This window comes from Lissotriton vulgaris, chromosome 10 (genome assembly GCF_964263255.1).
Source record: "Lissotriton vulgaris chromosome 10, aLisVul1.2, whole genome shotgun sequence".
Lineage (NCBI taxonomy): Eukaryota > Metazoa > Chordata > Amphibia > Caudata > Salamandridae > Lissotriton > Lissotriton vulgaris.
In genome coordinates, this window is record NC_141698.1 from 346,374,876 (window position 1) to 346,393,736 (window position 18,861).

The 18,861-nt window shown below is 44.2% G+C and overlaps 1 protein-coding gene across 2 annotated transcripts in view; it reads right to left on the reverse strand.

The window, feature by feature from the left end:
- The window catches only part of LOC147685218 (cathelicidin-1-like), a 177,915-nt gene that overhangs the window by 98,352 nt on the left and 60,702 nt on the right, over positions 1 to 18,861 (reverse strand). The gene's annotated exons all lie outside the window — the stretch shown is intronic.

An 18,861-nucleotide genomic window follows, 5' to 3' on the forward strand; every position in this document is an offset into this window, starting at 1 on the left:
AGTTTAATGTTGGTCGACCAGGGGCAAGAGATGTCATAAACCACAGATTTTTTGAAGGACCCCACATAAAGCCCTGCCAAACTAGGGGCAAAAACACTGCCCATAGAGGTACCAGGGATCTGCAGGTACAGGGTACCCTCATACTCAAAAAAGTTCCTGGTCAGGGTTATTTCTGCTAAGTGAAGGATGAAGGCTCTAGGTGTTTGATAGGGCCAATCCTCAGTAAACAATATGTCCTCTAAGACCCTGAGGGTTTCTCTCTGTGGGATGTTGGTGTACAAGGCCTCAATATCGAGGCCTATGAGAAACACCGTCCCAGGGTCAAATGACAAATCCTTCAGGTGATGTAGGATATCTAGAGTGTTACATAGATATGCTGGTAACTTCCGAACCAAAGGTTTCAAATAGAAGTCACAAAACTGTGACAGAGGTTCCAACAGGGAACCCATCCCTGAGACAATAGGTCTTCCGGGAGGTGGTCTGGTAGATTTATGAATTTTCGGGAGAACATATAAATATAGGGTTCTCAGTTGTTTGCTAAGCAAAAACTCTGCTTCACGGCCCGAGATCCAATCATTAGACCGTGCTTCCTCCACCAGAGAATGAATTTCTCTAGTGATCTCCCGTGTGGGGTCCCTTAGTAATTTCTGGTAATTCCTGTCATCAGATAACAAGCGGGTGCACTCGTTGTCATGGGTGGTTCTATCCAGAATCCCAATGGCCTGCCTTTATCTGTAGGTTTAAGAACAATATCCAAATTCTAATCTAGTTCTTTCAAAGCCCTTCTCTCCACATTGGACAGATTGGAGAAGGAACATATTTTTTGTTCATTTAAATTTTCTAGATCGTGGATCACTGCCTGTTCAAATGTTCCCACCTCAAGAGGCAGTAAGGATAATTGGGAAGTGAAAGTGGACTTAGGACGTAAAGCAGTATCCCCTCTCAAAGGATCAGTAGTCTCTTTATCTTGAAAAAAGATTTTCAACCTGATGTTCCGATAAAAAGTCGCCAAATCCTGGCGCAATTGGAAATGATCCAAATAATTTGTGGGAACAAATCCCAACCCTTTGTTGAGGAGCTTTTCCTGAGTATCGGACAGAGTAACTGATGACAAGTTAACCACTAAAGATGTCAACGGCTGGTCCCTGGCAACATGCTCGACGCCATGCTATGCTCCTTGTGACCCGTTGGTTGAAGTCCTGGTCCTGGTCATCCCAGGTAACCCTCTGTTGCCCTCTCTGCTTGTCCCTGCCCTTGCTCAGGCCCGTCCCTAAAAAAAGGAACCTGGAAATTCTGAAATTGGGCTGGTTGAAATTGGGGGTTTTGAAAACGGGGGTCCTCAAATTGAGGGTTCTGAAAGGGAGGGTGCTGTGGAAAACCCATCATGGGCCAATTAAAGGCCTGGTTCTGATATTGTTGGAACAGGTATTGGATCTCTTTAGGCTTTTAGCCCCGGAAATTGACCAGATTAAGGCAACGGGGCGAGAGTGACTGGGACTGGTAGAAGTCCTGAGGAAGACCAACTTGACCCTTTATTGTGGGCATATCAACACGGTCGAAACATGTTGACATCTTTGGCAGTCTGAGGAGGGGTGTTATGGGTACCTAATCACCTCTATAAAATGCCCATCCTTCACTATTTTAATCCTGGCCTGGGGACCCTGGAATAAAGGTGAAGTATAGGTTACCCACGAGCCAGTTTTAACCACCTGTTTCACTGCAGCATTTCTATCACTGTTCCCAGTCTTTTGTTGTAGCACATATACACATCTTTTTTTATTTAGTTCTATGTTGTCTGTCTTCCCCTCCCTATGCTCCATCCTATGTGTGGCTCCGCCTGGGTGTATTGTAAGCAGACCCAATGATGAAGCATGTCACACACATTTGTGTATGAGTGAGGGCAGTTTTCCAATAACACGACGTGCGCCACTGCACGCGTATCACTTTTGATTCCTCTCTACCCCTCTTGGTGTTAGTAGTTAGAGTTCTCTACCATGGAGCTGAACACTCCGCTCAGTGCCGGTCGCTGTAGCCGCAAGGGAAGCCATTGCCCAGCACCAATGACAGTCTGAGACAAACTAACTGAGTTCATTCATCTGCAGCAGCCGCCAGAGAGGCAAATCCGCCAACTATTCCATTTGGAAACCTCCTACAAGGAATTTGCAGCTAAATAATACTTGGAGATATGTCATATACAGTAGGGAGGTGCTTGTTGGTTTTTTTTTGCTGCTGCTTTTGGCTATAAAATGTGAGGACTTATGAAGATATATTCCAGGACAGGCTAAGGTTAGGCCACTTTGTCCTTTATATTTTACAGACTGCTTTTAATGCTTTACACTCACATACCTGGTCCCAGTGTTGGTTTCTTAGAGTCAGCAGATACAGCTGTGCAGGTTTGAGGATTTCGTTTTATATAGGACATGGGGATGCTTAATTTTCTTTAAATAATTGCTAGAAATATCCAGGGAGCTGTGTTTGGTAAAGAAAAACACAAAATATGCCTTTTCGCAGATGATCTCCTAATAACGCTAGCAGACCCAGTCTGCACTCTCCCACCCCTCATAGAGGAATTGTCCAAATTCAGTTGTGTGGCTGGTGCCAAAATGAATTATCAGAAATCCCAACTCGTGAATTTATCACTTCCACAAACTCTAGAAGGGCCTACACTGGAACAATACCTGCTAGCTTGGGCAGAGAAATATATAACTTGTTTAGGGGTCAAGATCCATCCCTCCATGGAATATACAGCTCATATCAACTATCTGGACTTACTGCAGTCTATGTGGTATAAGCTACTGTATGTTGCCTTTATGAAACTACGCACCGCACCCGACCTGGTACCGAGAGCCAAGTTGTAGAGGGTGGTGGCAGAGAAGGGTATACCTCATAACCTCCTAGAAATTTTAATTTGGCTGCACTCTTTAAATACAGCATAAGTTAGGTGTGGGATAATAATCAACTCACTGAGCATTTTTCTGTTAAATGCGGAGTACAACAAGGGTGTGTCCTAGCCCCCACATTGCTTTCTGTTTTTATAAATGGGGTGATTGACTACCTAGATAGGGATGGATGTGACATACGAAAGGTGGGGAGAGAAGAGCACCAGCACTACTCTTTGCTGATGACACCTTACTAATCTCTAAATCCCCCCATGGTCTGGAACAACTGTTGAATATTTTTATGGAATACTGCAATGAGTATGGCTTTGTACTTTATGAGTCCAAAACTAAAAATATAGTAATCTCGAAGCGGTATTCCAAACCTCCAAAAAAGTGAAGGTATGTTGCAATTAGTCCCCTAGAGCAAGTCTATAGCTTCGCATATCTGGGCATCCACCTAACCTCAAAGCTAGATTGGGTCCGACATATCGAAAAGGCCCAACTATCACTAGTACAAACGGGCCACCTAAGCAAAATCTACAAAAAACACAGCGACAAGGAAAGTGGCCCCAGCATCAGAAATTTACAAAACCAAAATACTGGGGGGGTGGGAGGGGCGAGCCCTCTATTGTGCTGAATTGTGGGGTATTGGAAATACAAACTCACTCCGTGTAGTAGAGAATCGGTTTCTTCGCTCAATGTTAAACGTTCCAAAGTTCCTGGGCCTAGGTCAAAAATTGCTATCGCACAAGTTGGGCTATAAGCAGCTAATGTTTTGGCACCACCTGTGGTCGGTTAATGAGCTCACTCCATATAGAGCAGAGGCGATGGATCTCCTGAAGCGACCCCAGATTAACTCTATCAAGTGATTCAGCTCTGTGAAGAATTTCCTGAAGAGCCTTAGGATGGAGGAATATTGGTACACTCCTGAAAGATTGTGTTTTATCCCAAAATGTAGGGTCAAAGAGATATACTGGGATACCATTACGGTGAAGGTGATGGCCAATCCGGTGGGCACCCTGAGCCAGGATTTTATCAATTTTAAATTTGCCCCATTTTACGAGGGAACAATTGACGAAATTGTACCACCACTGGCACATAAATTGTTTATTTAACAACAAAGTGGGATACCTTTGCCTGATTAGTTAGGCAGGTGGTGTCAGAAAAGTCATGTAGTGAGTTAAAATATTGGTCTACATGTTTCAACCATGATGCAAATATAAGGTTTTCATCAGGACCAGTGGTGGTAGTCTGGGTGGTATACACGCGCTAAGGTGTACCCTGCCCTCGACTACGTGAAAAAACAAAAACCACAAATTCGTGGTTTGTTCAAAAATGGTGTTCTTCTCCAGGATTCCTAAAAACCTGTGGAAACAAAGAGGGAAGGGGGTTGGGGCAACAGACTCACAGTACATGAACATTAAACATATATGGTGCTTAAGGTGCTCCTCATGTGTGACATCCAACCAGTGGTAGAAGTGGGCGGGGACGGAAGGGCACGGCGTGCCCCTACTTCTAAAAATTATTTCAGTCCGTTCCCCTATTTCTTTCTTTCAAAATATCATCCCAGGACAGCAAACGATAACTTTTTCATTCAGCTTACAGGGGCTGCTCGCACTTCTCTGTTGAACTCCAGAGGCTGCAGCAGCCCCTTCCTGAGCACTCGCAGACCGAGGGCAGGCCCATTGTCATTCAGATCGAGACCGATTATCCCCTTTCGAATTACAATGCGCCTGCCCTCTGCCTTTAGCATATCAAGTGTCAGTGAGATTGGAGTTGGGGATTGCAGAGGAGCTTTCCCCAGACAGAGTACTGTGGGGAATTTGACACCTTGTGTAATTTATCAATGTTGTACACATAGTGAACTGGGCCGGAGCAGTGACTGGACAGAAGAGACGACAGGAAAGGAAGAAAAAAAAGAAGACAAAGGAGACAAAACAAATTGTTGGACGAAGATACCACAGACCAAGGAAGTAACGTAGAACTAGTCTGTCGGCTTGATCAAAAACACAGGAACACTTCCCCACACGCTACGACCAAGCCACATTCAAAAACAAAACCAAAATCAATAGGCGAAGACATGGTGGCTAGCGAACCATCCTTGATAGACGTATTCAATTCAATAAAGAAGTTTCAATTGGATGTTAAAGGTGACAACCAGAAACTCCAAGGGGCTATCAGTAAAGTAGGCCAAACATGTTTGGAAATCTCAGATAGAATGGCCTCGGTTGAACAACGCACTGAGAATCTTGAAACAGACGTCCTGGTTCTCCAGAAACAAGGTCAATCACAAGAAGAGGTTATTCGCGATCTAATGATGAAGGTAGAAGATCATGAAAACCGGGCTCACCGCAATAATCTACGCATTCTGGGGATCCCCGAGGGATTAGAGGGGAACGATCCAAGGAGCTATATGCTATCTCTGTTTAAAGACTCATTCCCCGAGCTTGCTTCATGGGATTGGGAGAAGGAGATCCAGCGAGTCCATCGCTTTCCTTTTACCATCAACAAAAAGTCACAAGGATCAGAGCAATATCCCAGAGCAATGCTTGTTAATTTTGGTAACTTTCTTTTACGGGAAGCAATCTTTGACTTGGCAAGACCGACCAAAAAAAGACAATACAAAGGATACGCTTTCTTTAGCAGACCAGATTTTGCCCATGCAACAGTCGAGAGAAGATGGCGATTACGACAACTTTTTTCCCCATTTGAAAAGATTGGTGCAACAGTCTTCTTACTCAATCCAGCTAGACTAAAAGTTATATTTAATGGCATAACGAGAAGCTTCTCCAGCGAGATTCAAGCACAATCCTATTTGGAAGAGATCTCCAACCACAGTAAAGATAAAACAAATCCTTTGAAAGGGAAAAAACACAATAAATAGAGACTATACATTTGCAGTCAACGGGTTGAGAGATAGGCAGAGAGGGAGAGTGAGATTCTCCTTGAAAAAAATGGGTTGACAGGCAAGATTATTGTGGAATAAGTAAACGCCTATAAAAGATAGTAGTTGAACAAAAATTACCGATTAGGGCTAACAGCTCTTCTGAAGTTACAGGGGTCAGGGCCTAGAGCCTCCAACTTCCGAAGGACCTGCGAGATGCCCACAACCTGGGCCCACGGGTAACAGGTAGCCTCATTAGATGGAAGGGGGGAGGGGGGGTGGGTTTTAGTTATTGTGGAGAAGACGGGGGAGGGGGAAGGGGACAACGGTACAGGCAAATTGAAAGGGTTGAACTAATGATCAGGATAAGATATAGGATAAGAAGAGCACACAGTCAAATGAATAAAAAAAAGAGATTAATTTTAGTACATCAAACATACAAAATATATGGCTAAATTGAGAATATTAACTATGAATATATGTGGGCTTAATGACATCAAAAAAGGCAACGATTAGCAATAGGCTTACATTCAATAGGAGCTGAAATAATATGTCTTCAAGAAACACATATAGAGGGGTCACAAAGACATCTGCTTAAAGATTTGGGATATAGAGTTGTTGTTGCCACCACCCAACCAAATAAAACTCGTGGGGTAGCTATTTTAGCGCGAGGTGGGGGTTTGAGCTTCTTAAGATCAGCTTCAGATCCATTGGGTAGATGGGCCATTACAGAATGTCAATGTATTAGCGGGAAAAAATGTACTGTCTCTTCAATCTATGGCAACGTCACAGACGATCCAACATTGTTACAGTTCCTATCTAACGAACTAGCACACTGGCCAGTTCCTATGATTATGTGTGGGGATATTAATATTAATCTCCCACCAATTTGGCTTTCGGAACTAACATTTAAATATCATGGCCAGAAACCTAGAACATACAAGGCCTTGGTGGAACTTTGTCATGTTCATGGGTTGGTAGATTGTTGGGAGATGAAAACACCGCAAAACCACGGATACACTTTTTTTCCCCACCCCCCATCGTAAATTGGCTAGATTGGACTATATGCTTATTTCTAATGTAATACTATCCAAATGCTCTATAAATAAGTTGCCGAGGGTTTTTTCAGACCATAACCCTCTGCTTTTAAGTTTTGATATCGACATTATTAAATCTGATCGCAGTAACTGGACCTTTGAAAGAGCCCTGCTAACCAACGACCAATATTGCACACATATGGATCAATGGATCCCAGAATTTTTAAGTTTCAACATGGGTAGTGCCCCGCTAGAGGTGGTATGGGACTCATTAAAGGCAGGGATAAGGGGAGAAACCCTCAGATTCTCTCTTCAAAATAACAAAAAAAACAAGCACAACTTAAAAGATCTTGAGGAGAATTTGGCCAGGAAGGAAGAAGATTTCATCAGAGTACTTCAAGGGGGGAACAATATCGATGAGGCTAACAGAGATGTAGCGATAGCAAAAAATCTAATATCCGAGATATTCACTCGTAAAGCAATCCTCAAAGCCACAACAAATAGGGAAAAAATGTATGAATGGAGCGAACATGTAGGGCACCAATTGGCCATTAGGGTAAGAGAACAAAATACTAAACATACGATTAAAGCCATAAGAGACCCAATTCTGGGCCTAACTCATGATACGAACGACATCAGAGATGCCTTTAGGAGATATTATGCTGAGCTATACTCTGAATCAGATATTAACCAAGATAAAATCGATGAGTATCTAATTTCGGATAAAAGGACCTGCCTATCCAAAACAGATGAGGAAACTCTCGCTGAAGCACCAGACTGGACAGAAATTTTACTATCCATATGTAGTCTCCCATCAGGCAAGGCATCAGGTCTGGACGGTATCCCCGTTGAATTTTATGTCAGATTTAGTAGCTCACTCAAAGATATCCTAACCCAGCTGTTTATCCAGGTCTTTATGAATGGAAATCCTCCGGCGTCTTGGGCACGAGCAAAAATTATTGTGTTCCCCAAAAAAACATAAAGATCCGACAGAATTAGGCTCATATCGTCCAATTACCCTAATTAACAATGACTCCAAAATATATTCCAAACTGCTTGCAAGTAGATTGGCACCTTTGATCCATAAAATCGTATCTGCTAGACAACACGGGTTTGTTACTGGAAGATCAACCACAGACCACGTTCAGAGGGTGATAACCCTCTTTGACATCACCGAGGTCGCAGGAGACCCTATGGGGCTAATTTTATTAGATGCTGAAAAAGCATTCGACAGGGTCTCCTGGCCATATCTATGGTCGGTCATGGCAAAGAGTGGGATCGGGGAGCATTTTATCAAAGCAATACAGAAAATGTATATTGCTCCCGAAGCGGTCGTTATGATTAATGGGGTCACATCGGATACTATCAAAGTGACAAGAGGCACAAGACAAGGGTGTCCATGTTCTCCCCTACTCTTCGCCATTTACATCGACCCTTTTATCGCAAAACTAGAAACTAATTCAACCATACTACCCATGAAGACATTGAATGACGAAACTAAAACTCTAGCCTTCGCAGATGATATCGCGATTGTGACATCTGATCCAATTATAACAGTAAGGATAATGGAGGAAGAAGCCAAAATGTTCGGAGAGATTTCGGGATACAAATTAAATCAAACCAAAACCCAGATTATAATAAATAATAATATCAGTGTGGATGATGCAAGAGTTACTGATAATGCATTATATCTCGGCATTATTATTACATCCGATCTAAATAAACTAGTTGCCCTAAACCTCGACCCTTTAGTCAAACAGACAAAAAAAACCTTATTGAGACTTCATAGCCTACATTTAACAATAATCGGAAGATGTAATCTCATTAAAATGTTTTTTTTTGCCCACATTTTTGTACTTATTCCGGGCAATCTGTCTCAACTTTGACTTATCACTCTTTAATGAAATAGACAATATGTTATCTCGCTTCATTTGGGGCTATGGAAAAACACGAAGAGCCTACAAACATATCACACACTCCAGGGACAGAGGTGGCCTAGCCCTCCCTAATTTCAAACTTTATTGGTGGGCTACAACCATCAAATACAGTTGTTTGCTGTTAATCCCCAAACAAGACTTTACGCCAACTTGCTTGACTCCAACCCCACAGGAATTAATTTTGGGTAATAATGCCAATAACCATCTCTGGAAGCTACCCTATGAATGTCATCTAAAAAAAGAACGATTTAAAACACTCAAGGGTATCTATACTGTTTGGAATATGGTTCGGAAACATTTGGCGATAGGCAGGTTTTCATTTTATACTCCGATAGAGAACAATACCAACCTGCCCGAAATTTTTTTGGATTCCTGCATGCGGCGATGGGTTAGTTTGGGGATTTCGCAATTCGGCTCTTTTTTCGATTCAACGGGTTTTTGCTCATTTGAATCGCTAAAAACCAAATCAGGGCTAAATCCGCACAATTTTTTTAAGTTTTTACAATCAAGAGATTTTATTCTCAAAAAGGGGGGACCCAATGGTTGCTTTAAGAAAATCCCAACAATTAACACTGTGGTTAGTTCGGATAGGGTAAAAATTGGAGACATATATAAAGAATTAATTGCTGCACAAGCAGATGATATCGATAAATATGCAAACATCTGGCAAAAAAGGATCAATATTACAGAGGATTTAGCCCACAACACACTCAAATTATCCAGCTCTATTTTAATGTCCACCAAGCTACAAGCTCAGTTCTACAAAACCTTTTTCGATCTCTATTACACACCTGAAAAAATTTCAAAATGGGGAGTGGGGAAGGGGACTCTCTGCCCCAGATGCAATAGACCTAAAGCCGATTTGATACATATGTTGGCTACATGTTGTACTTTAGATAATGTTAAACGAGAAGTCTCCAACTGTCTATCGAAAATATTCAAAGTTGATATAGAGATCAGCATAGCAGAAATCGTGTTAGGGGTAGATAAAGCTACTAGACCTATTGCCATGCAGGGACTTATATATATTGCTATGGCAGTCTTTAGAATCTGCTTAACTTCCGCATGGCTGGATCAATACCCACCCACATTTCAACAGTGGCTGATGCGCTTCTTAGCAACATATAATCTCGAAATCTCCATTTATAGCCGGAAAGGTATTAAAAAAAAAATAAAGGGATTGAAAATTTGGGAACCAGTTAGATTATGGCTAGGGAACCCAGCATAGACTAATTAGGTCGAGATATATCGAGTGCTTTAGGAATGTTATTATGTATTTCTTATTGTTTTTACTCTTCGAAGCTTGTATTTTTCCATCTTTCTTTATAACTCTTTATTCTTATGTTAATTTTCAATTATTCCAAAATGTTGCCTGTACCGGGAAGAGGGGTTGTCTGGGGGGGGGGGGGGGGATAACCACGTTGTCAGGGTCAAAATCTCAATAAAGATTTGTTAAAAAAAAGGAAAGGAGAGGTAATGGGCCAGGAGAGGTGACCGGGCAGACGAAGTACCAGGCAGGAGAAGTGACAGGGCAGGAGAAGTGAAAGCATAAGAGAAGTGGCAGCGTAGGAGAAGTGACATCATGGGAGAAGTGACGGGGCAGGAGAAATGACGGGGCAGGAGATGTGACAGCGTAGGAGAAGTGACAGCATAGGAGAAGTGACGGGGCAGGAGAGTTGACGTGTCAGGAGCAGTGACGGGACAGGAGAGGTGACAGGAAAGGACAGGTGACGGGACAGGTGAAGTGATGGAGCATTTGAAGTGAAGGGGCAGGAGCGGTGATTAGGCAGGAGCGGTAACCGGCAGGAGCAGTGAACAGATAGGGGCAGTGAACGGATAAGAGCAGTGAACAGGGCAGGAGAAGTGATGGAACAGGAGAAGTGATGGGGCTGGAGTGGTGGTCGGGCAGGAGTGCTGACCGGACAGGAGCAGTGAACAGGCAGTTGCTGTGACAGGCATGAAAAGTTACGGGGTAGGAAATGTGACAAGGCAGGAAAAGTGACGGGCCAGGAGCAGTGATGGGGCAGGAGAGGCAACATGAAAGGAGAGGTGACTGGGCAGGAGAGGTAACTGGGCAGGAGAGGTAACTGGGCAGGAGAGGTGACTGGGCAGGAGAAGTGACGGGCAGGAGAAGTGACGTGGCAGGAGAGATGACAGGGCAGGAGAGGTGACAGGGCAGGAGAGGTGACGGGCAGGAGAGGTGACGGGGCAGGAGAGGTGACGGGGCATGAGCTAGAGCAGTGAAAGGACGGGAGCGGTGAAAGGACAGGAGCGGTGAAAGGACAGGAGCGGTGAACGGGACAGGAGCGGTGAAAGGGGCAGGAGCAGTGAAAGGGGCAGGAGCAGTGAAAGGGGCAGGAGCAGTGAACGGGGCAGGAGCAGTGACGGGGCAGGAGAAGTGACGGGGCAGGAGAGGCGACAGGGCAGGGGAGGTGACGTGGAAGGAGAGGCAACAGGGCAGAAGAGGTGACCTGGCGCAAGAAGTGATGGGCAGGTGACATGACAGGCAGGTGATGTGATGGGCAGGAGAGGTGATGGGACAGGAGAGGTGACGCAGCAGGAGAAGTGACGAAGCAGTAGAAGTAATGGGGCAGGAGCGGTGATTAGGCATGAGCAGGAGTGGTAACCGGGCATGAGCGGTGAACGGACAGGAGCAGTGAATGGGGCAGGAGCAGTGAATGGGGCAGGAGCAGTGAATGGGGCAGGAGCAGTGAATGGGGCAGGAGAAGTGATGGGCAGGAGAACTGACGGGCCAGGAGAAGTGACGGGCCAGAAGAAGGGAGGGGACAGGGGAATTGACAAAACAGGAGTGTTGATCGAGCATGAGCAGGAGTACTGACTGGACAGGAGCGGTGAAAGGGCAGGAGCAGGCGTTTTCCAGGGTGACTTGGAAGGGTAGGGGGCCAGTTTAGTTTGGGGGGGGGACCTGTTATGTACAAGTGCGGGAGTTTTAAAAACACTGCAAAGTTCTTTGTATATTCAGCAGGTTTCAGTCAACAATACAAGTGCCAAGATAACGTTGGTGATGAATGTACCTGCTGGAGAGAGATGGGCGCATGTTTTGTCTAGTGGCTGTTTTACTCATCTAAGGTAGCACAGAAGGGTAATATGCCCGCTGCAAAGAGCATGCATATCAAAGAGTAATATGTTATGTGCATAGTTCAGTGGGTACTGCTTTGTGTTCACTTCCCAAATGAAAGGACACTTGAATACGTATGGCCTGGCAGTTCCGCCTGGACTGTTCACATTGGGCGCAGGATCAAGACTGATTTGAATATAGCTGGGTCCAAACTGGAATGGCATGGTGAGCAAAAAAACAATGGATTTAGGCCTAGATCTCTGTACTGGGGTGAATGTATGACATTGTTCTGCATTCTGTCCATCAAGTGTTCTTTTTGCATTTGTCACCCCAAGTGGGACAGGTATGCTCAGGCACGAGTCCCGTGCTCTCCATGCCACTGGAATCAAGCTATCCTGGCTGATGTGGGCTGAAAGCCCGAAACCGGTCCTAGGATGCTTGTTTATTGTCCAGGGAAGACTTGGCCTGGCAGTTCGGGCTGGACTGTTCCCATTGGGTGCAAGATCAAGACTGATTTGCATATGGCTGGCTCCAAACTGGAATGGCATGGTGAGCAAAGAAACAATGGATTTAGGCCCAGATCTCTGTACTGGGGTAAATGCATGACATTGTTCTACATTCTGTCCACCAGTTGTTCTTTTTGCTATATTATGATTAAGCATCTAGCTGGCTGACATGAATATGAAGGCGCCTTTGTGGGTTTCCGTGAGTCTAGATTCTCCTGAAGAGTCCCTTTCTCTTCTGAGGCCTGCTTAACACATGTGTACAGGAGGAGCCCTGTATTCATGTCCTCAATGTTTGAGACAAAAAATAATCATGGATTTCTGAACAATGAGAGTAAAAGCATTAAGGTAACATGTTGTTCCTGCTTATAATTCACACTCTTTACATAAACCTGTTTTTCCTATGAGTGTTTGCTTTTTCCTGAATTAAACCTCAAACAAACATGTTTATCCATTGTTTTAATTAAATAACGTTATAAGCTGTAACTGGTCAGTGAAATGCTAAACGTACTAAAAATTGGTATTTTTTGCTATTTCTAGCCACACCCCTGACTCCTCCCACTGATTAAATCTTCGGTTATTCCCGCCCCCTGATTCTCCACCCACAGTTCCCCTACTTTTTTTTCCCACTTCGACCACTGCATCCAACCATGTGAAGACAATGTTGTGGATGTTGCTCGATGACTAATCTTGTTAGTCAGCATAAAGTGCATAGACGATCGTGCTGCTAGGCGACAGACTACGTCTGTAAAAATGATTAGTACACCCCACTCAATACTGTACTGTTCACGGTTATACCCCACTATTCCGATTCGGCTGTGAGTGGGAAATATCATACAGACTATCAGAATATCAGTGGGTGCCGGGTTCCTCACAGAAATTTGAGTAGGATGGCCAAATATTATACGTACGTATTTCCAACTTTTAAAACTTTTGCAAAACAGTTAAAACACAGGAGCCCGGTAACCAACGTGCTACTAGCCAAAAACAAACAATACACGCCGTGCGGGAGAGAGTAAGTGAAGGCGCGCTTACTCGAAGCGCCCAAAATGTGCCAACTTCATGGGCATCCCGGTTACTGCACACACTCAATGCCACAACCTTGGGAAAGAAAGGAAAAACGGGGTGGGAGGTAGGCGGGAGGGGGTTGTCAGATTGGCATCGTAGTAAATGCGATGTTCCTAGTTTAGTCGGCCCGGAAATGTCCGGCAGTGACTTACTTGTGGGATGATCGTGGAAGGTCAATTCACCTAGCAGGTAACCTCATCGGAGCCCCGTAGATGTAGACTGCGGGCTTCGATGTGGACTTTAAAGGGAGCCACGCTTCTGGGTTTGACGAAAGGGCGGGGAGGGGCGTGGTCACGTGAACCCACGTGGTTACTGGTGCGTTATAGTTCATTGGTGTACCCGACAAGGGGTTGGCTAAGCTGTTAATGTCCATCGAAATGGTGCATCAATAAAGATTTGTAAATAGGGAGTGTGACTAGAAAAGAAATGAAGTATGTGTCACACACACCAAAGCATAAGCGGTTATTTTATGCAAAACACGTGGAACCTAGCCGTTAGTGTACTAAAGTGCTACGCGGAGGTGTATGGGGGAGGAAGGTTCAACTATGGAGCAGGCAAGTATTCACCCGTAGTCCAAGCTGAATGGAGGCTATGTGATAATGACACAGCGTGGTATTGTAATAGATTTCAGCAGCATTTGCGTGAAAAAGGGGGGGGGAAGGAGGGGAATGAAGGGTCCTATGAGCCTGGAACAATACAGTCAAGTGCAGTTAAGCATTACATTTGTACAGGTCCTTAGGTAAGTCTAGCGTTCGACTAAAAGGCACGTGAATCCAGATAAAGTCAGTCATGTGCAATGCAACATTCAAACTAGCAGATTCATATATTTTTACACTAAGATTATGGTGTTTCACAGGCGCACTCAGATTCCACAGAAGTTACGGTCCTTAGGTAAGTATAGCGTTGGACTATAAGGCACGTGAACCCAGATAGAGTTAGTCATGTGCAATGCAACATTAAAAAATAGCATATTCATATATTTATACATTAAGATTACAGTGTTTCACAGGCGCACTCAGATTCCGCAGAAGTTACGGGAATGTGTCCATCACCCACACCGACTACCATTCAAGTGTACACAAAATGGAAGTGTTATTCTTTTCTGGTGTGGTATAGAGTGCAGCCCGTCTAATTAGGAAGAACAGAGTTCCATGGTATATTGTCGTTCAGGCCGGTTTTGTGTGTTGATAGTCTGTAAATCCAGCGCTGTTCCTCCTCAAACAGTCGTTGTGCAGTCTGTCACCTGAGCTAATTTGTTCAATAATAATCCATCTCATATCGTTTGGAGTTTGGTTCTGTGCGAGGTAGTGTTCGGTGAGTTTAGTCATAGATTTTTTACACCTGATGGTGCTCCTGTGCTCACATATTTGTTGTTTAGCTTAACTGCTGGTCATTCCTATGAATTGTAGATTACAAGGGCAGACAATTCTGTACACTACGTTAGTGCTATTGCAGTTCGTAATGGACCGTATGGTCCATATTTTCCCAGGTTGTAAGGAAAGAGTTTTGGTATTCTCTGTTAGGTGGCACGCACTGCAATTTCCACATTTGTAGTGGCCTGTGATGTTTGGTAAACCCCAGGCATTTAGTGCTGTGGTCGGTTTGCTACATGTCTCTTTAGGTCTTGTGTTGACAACATAGTCTTTTATGCTCCTTGCCTTTTTAAATGAAAATAGTGGCTTGTCCCAATTGAGATTCCCTGTATTCAGGACTGGCCAATGTTTGTTGATAGACTTAGCTACAAAATTGGACACCGTGCTATATGTGGTGACACAGGTCAATGGGGTGTTGTCCTTATTTTTTTTTGTATATTCTCCAGTAGTGCCTCTCTAGGGTTGATTGCGTGCTCTCTTCTGGCATTTGTTCAGAATTTTAACAGGGTAGCCTCTTGCATGGAGTTTGGACGTGAGATCAGTGGCTTGTTCTCGGTAGTCACTGGATTTGCTGCAATTCCTGCAAATTCTCAGATATTGCCCATAGGGGAGATTCTCCCTCAGGGGCCTGGGATTAAGGCTCTCAAATCTAAGCAAGTTATTTTTAGCTGTAGGTTTATAATGTGTCTTTGTTTCCAGACGTCCAATCTCTTTACTAATGACAAGATCAAGGAACACCATGGTTGTTGGATCTTTGGTGTAGGTGAATTTGAGATTCTCATCACAAGAGTTGATCCATTCAAAGAAGGATGTTAAAGTGTCATCCGGTCCTTGCCAGATTGCAAGGACATCGTCAATATATCGTCTCCAGAAAAGGATATGCGAGCCAAAGGGGTTTTGTTAGTTGAGAATGAACTTCTCTTCAAAATCAAAAACATAAAGACCAGCCACACTAGGGTCAAATGTGCTGCCCAGCTTGGAGGTACAGGGTCCCCTCAAATTCGAAAAAATTATTTTTCAGGGCCAGTCGCGCACACTCAAGGATAGACATTTTTGGTGTCCGGAATGTCCATTCCTCTCTGTCTAGTGCCTTTTTAAGAACTTTCAGAGTATCATCTTGGGGTATGCTTGTGTACAGGCTTTCTATGTCAAAGGTAACCAGTATAGTATCATCATTGACCACAATCTTTGTCTGCTGGTTTAATCACAATTGTGTTGCACACTTTTAAGTTCTCCAGAGCAGTTTTTTCTTGTCTGCTCAAGTTCATGAATGGTTTATTTGGTTGTAGTTTCTCGACATCATTAAAGACTGCCTGCTCAAAGGCCGCCAGTTCCACAGGGGTTGTGTGTGGCGGTGGCAAGAAATTGGATTTGATGCGGAATCCCGATTCATTTAGGTCGTCACGGGGTATAGTGTCACCCTTTCTTTCAAAGAAAGCTTTTAATTTCAATTTCTGAAAGAAACTAGACAGTTCACAATGAAGTTGGAACTTATCTAATCTAGACGTAGGGACAAAACCCAGCCCTTTGTTTAGAACACTTTCTTCAATGGGGTAACAGGTCTTGTCGCCAGATTGGTTTCTAGGCCCTGCTGCTGCCCACTCGTGGTGTCCTGCTCCGTGTGTGGTTTCCCACCGGATCCTCTGTTTCCCAGTGCACTTGATTGGTGTTTGTCCGCCTGCCTCTTCCCCTTCTGCCCCTGCCTAAAAAAGGCGGTCTATAGCTGTTAGGTGGAAAGAAGGGCTGAGGGAACGGCGGTTACCAGCCGTACATCTGGAAATGTTGGGGATGGTTGTATGGGCCCTGGAACCCTGCATCATTGGCAGGTTGAAAGGAGGCCAGTTCGCTTGTGGTCTTGTTCTCCCTATTCCTCTTTGTCTATTACTGCCAGTACTTGAATTATTGCTTGAAATAGAGTCATTGCTGGAGCCATCAGAGTCTTGGTCTACCTTGACCGGTGCAACGTTGTCGGGAGCGGAGTATGGGTAGGTTTCTACATAAGAAAAGCGTTTCAAATCCTTTTAGAATTTTTGAACCTTTTTTTGGGTCAGATTTTCTTTATACTCATTAATTTCCTTGTTCAGTTCTTCTAATTTCTTTTTATAACCTGTAATGGTTGTTTTTATGTGTCCCTCAGCAAGTTGGATCTCTACTAGGATTTTCTCTGAGAGCCGCAGTGCAGTTTTTAAGATTACCACAATCCAATCGTGAGTACAATGCCACGCAATTAGTGACCAGTCTTTTCTAAATGTGGCATCCTCCCAAAATATTTGTGGTACATTTGTAACTAATAGGCCCTTTGGTGCCATATTGTTAGTTCGTATCCTGTTCCTTTTCATTTCTGTTAATTTCTCCCAGTCTGTAGTTTGAGAAATGCTCTGTGCTATACTTGCATCTGCAAAGAGCGAGAGATCTCCCATTATTGCATCCACTTCCTCACTGGAATATGAGAGTCCTTGGTTTTCACTCATGGTTGTTAGGTAGGTCTGTGGGTGGTTTTGCGAAAGAAAAGAGGGGGGGGACTCTCACAGCTGTGCGCTACCTAACGTATGAGAAACAAGTGGGAGAGAAAGGGTGTTTGACTGTAACTAGGGAGGAAACTCCTGGTCCCCTTAATCAATATTTACCAACAAACGGAGGAGTACCCCCTAGAGGCTGTATAGTGCCTCAGTCTAGAGGATATCAAGGTGCACACAGTGCCACACAACAGGGGACAGATTTTGTCCTTTAGAAGACTCCTCACTCACCAACCTAGTTGGTGACATGCTTCATCATCGGGGTCCCACCCGGACATCCGAGTACCATCCGGGTGTGCTGCGACACCTGACTACAGTGGAGCGGGTTTTGGTTATTTATATGTACGGGATTGTAAGTGATTATTAAAAAGTTGTCCAATACTACTCACTCGTAGAATTTATTCTGGAGTGATTGGGCAACGGATAAAAACAAAGTGGGACACTGGGGAGAGGTGTGGCTCCGCGGCCAGGGTGACTGACGCTAGAATCTGGGGATCAAGGTTCGATCCCCGGCTCCGGCAGCAGGGTATCCCAGCACCATGTGACTCTGGGCAATAGTTTGCTTAATCTTCCCGACGGCCCCCAGCGCCTAGAGACCCTAACGGGTGATTGTTCGCGCTTTACAAATGTGGGTTATTATTTGCCTGATTAGGTAGGCAGGTGGTGTCAGAAAAGTTGTGTAGTGAGTTAAAATATCGGTCTACATGTTTCAACCATGATGCAAATATAAGGTTTTCATCAGGACCAGTGGTGGTAGTCTGGGTGGTATATACACACTAAGGTGTACCCTGCCCTCGACTACGTGAAAAAACAGAAACCACAAAATTCTGGTTTGTTCAAAAATGGTGTTCTTCTCCAGGATTCCTTGGAAAAACCTGTGGAAACAAAGAGGGAAGGGGGTTGGGGCAACAGACACACAGTACATGAACATTAAACATATATGGTGCTTGAGGTGCTCCTCATGTGTGACATCCAACCATGTGAAGACAATGACGTGGATGTTGCTCGATGACTAATCTTGTTAGTCAGCATAAAGTGCACAGACGATCGTGCTGCTAGGCGACAGACTACGTCTGTAATAATGATTAGTACACCCCACACAATACTGTATTGTTCACGTTCATACCCCACTATTCGGATTCGGCCGTGAGTGGGTAATATCATACAGACTATGAGTGGGTGTCGGGTTCCTCACAAAAATGTTCGTAATTTAGTCGGCCCGGAAATGTCCGGCCGTGACTGGCATTGTCAGATTCTTTTGGTCTATATTATCCCGGAGCGTTCCCCTGGTTGTTGGGGGGATGGGGGGGTTAAGACTGTCTTCATAGTTCTTGTTATGTTTTATATTACCTACTACATTCGATTAAAGCTGAGCGACTTAGGATAATCTGACATTCTTTATTGTGACTACACATGCTCTTAGCTTCCAGTCAACCCGGCTGGCCTTGGGAAGTATATTGATAAAAACACAAGCAGCCCCTAAGGGGGAAGTGTAGCCTTTGACTTCCATGACGATCAATACAAAACCTACACTGGATAGGTTTAAACAGTTATTTATAAACACATTTTATTATTTTTTTCTTAT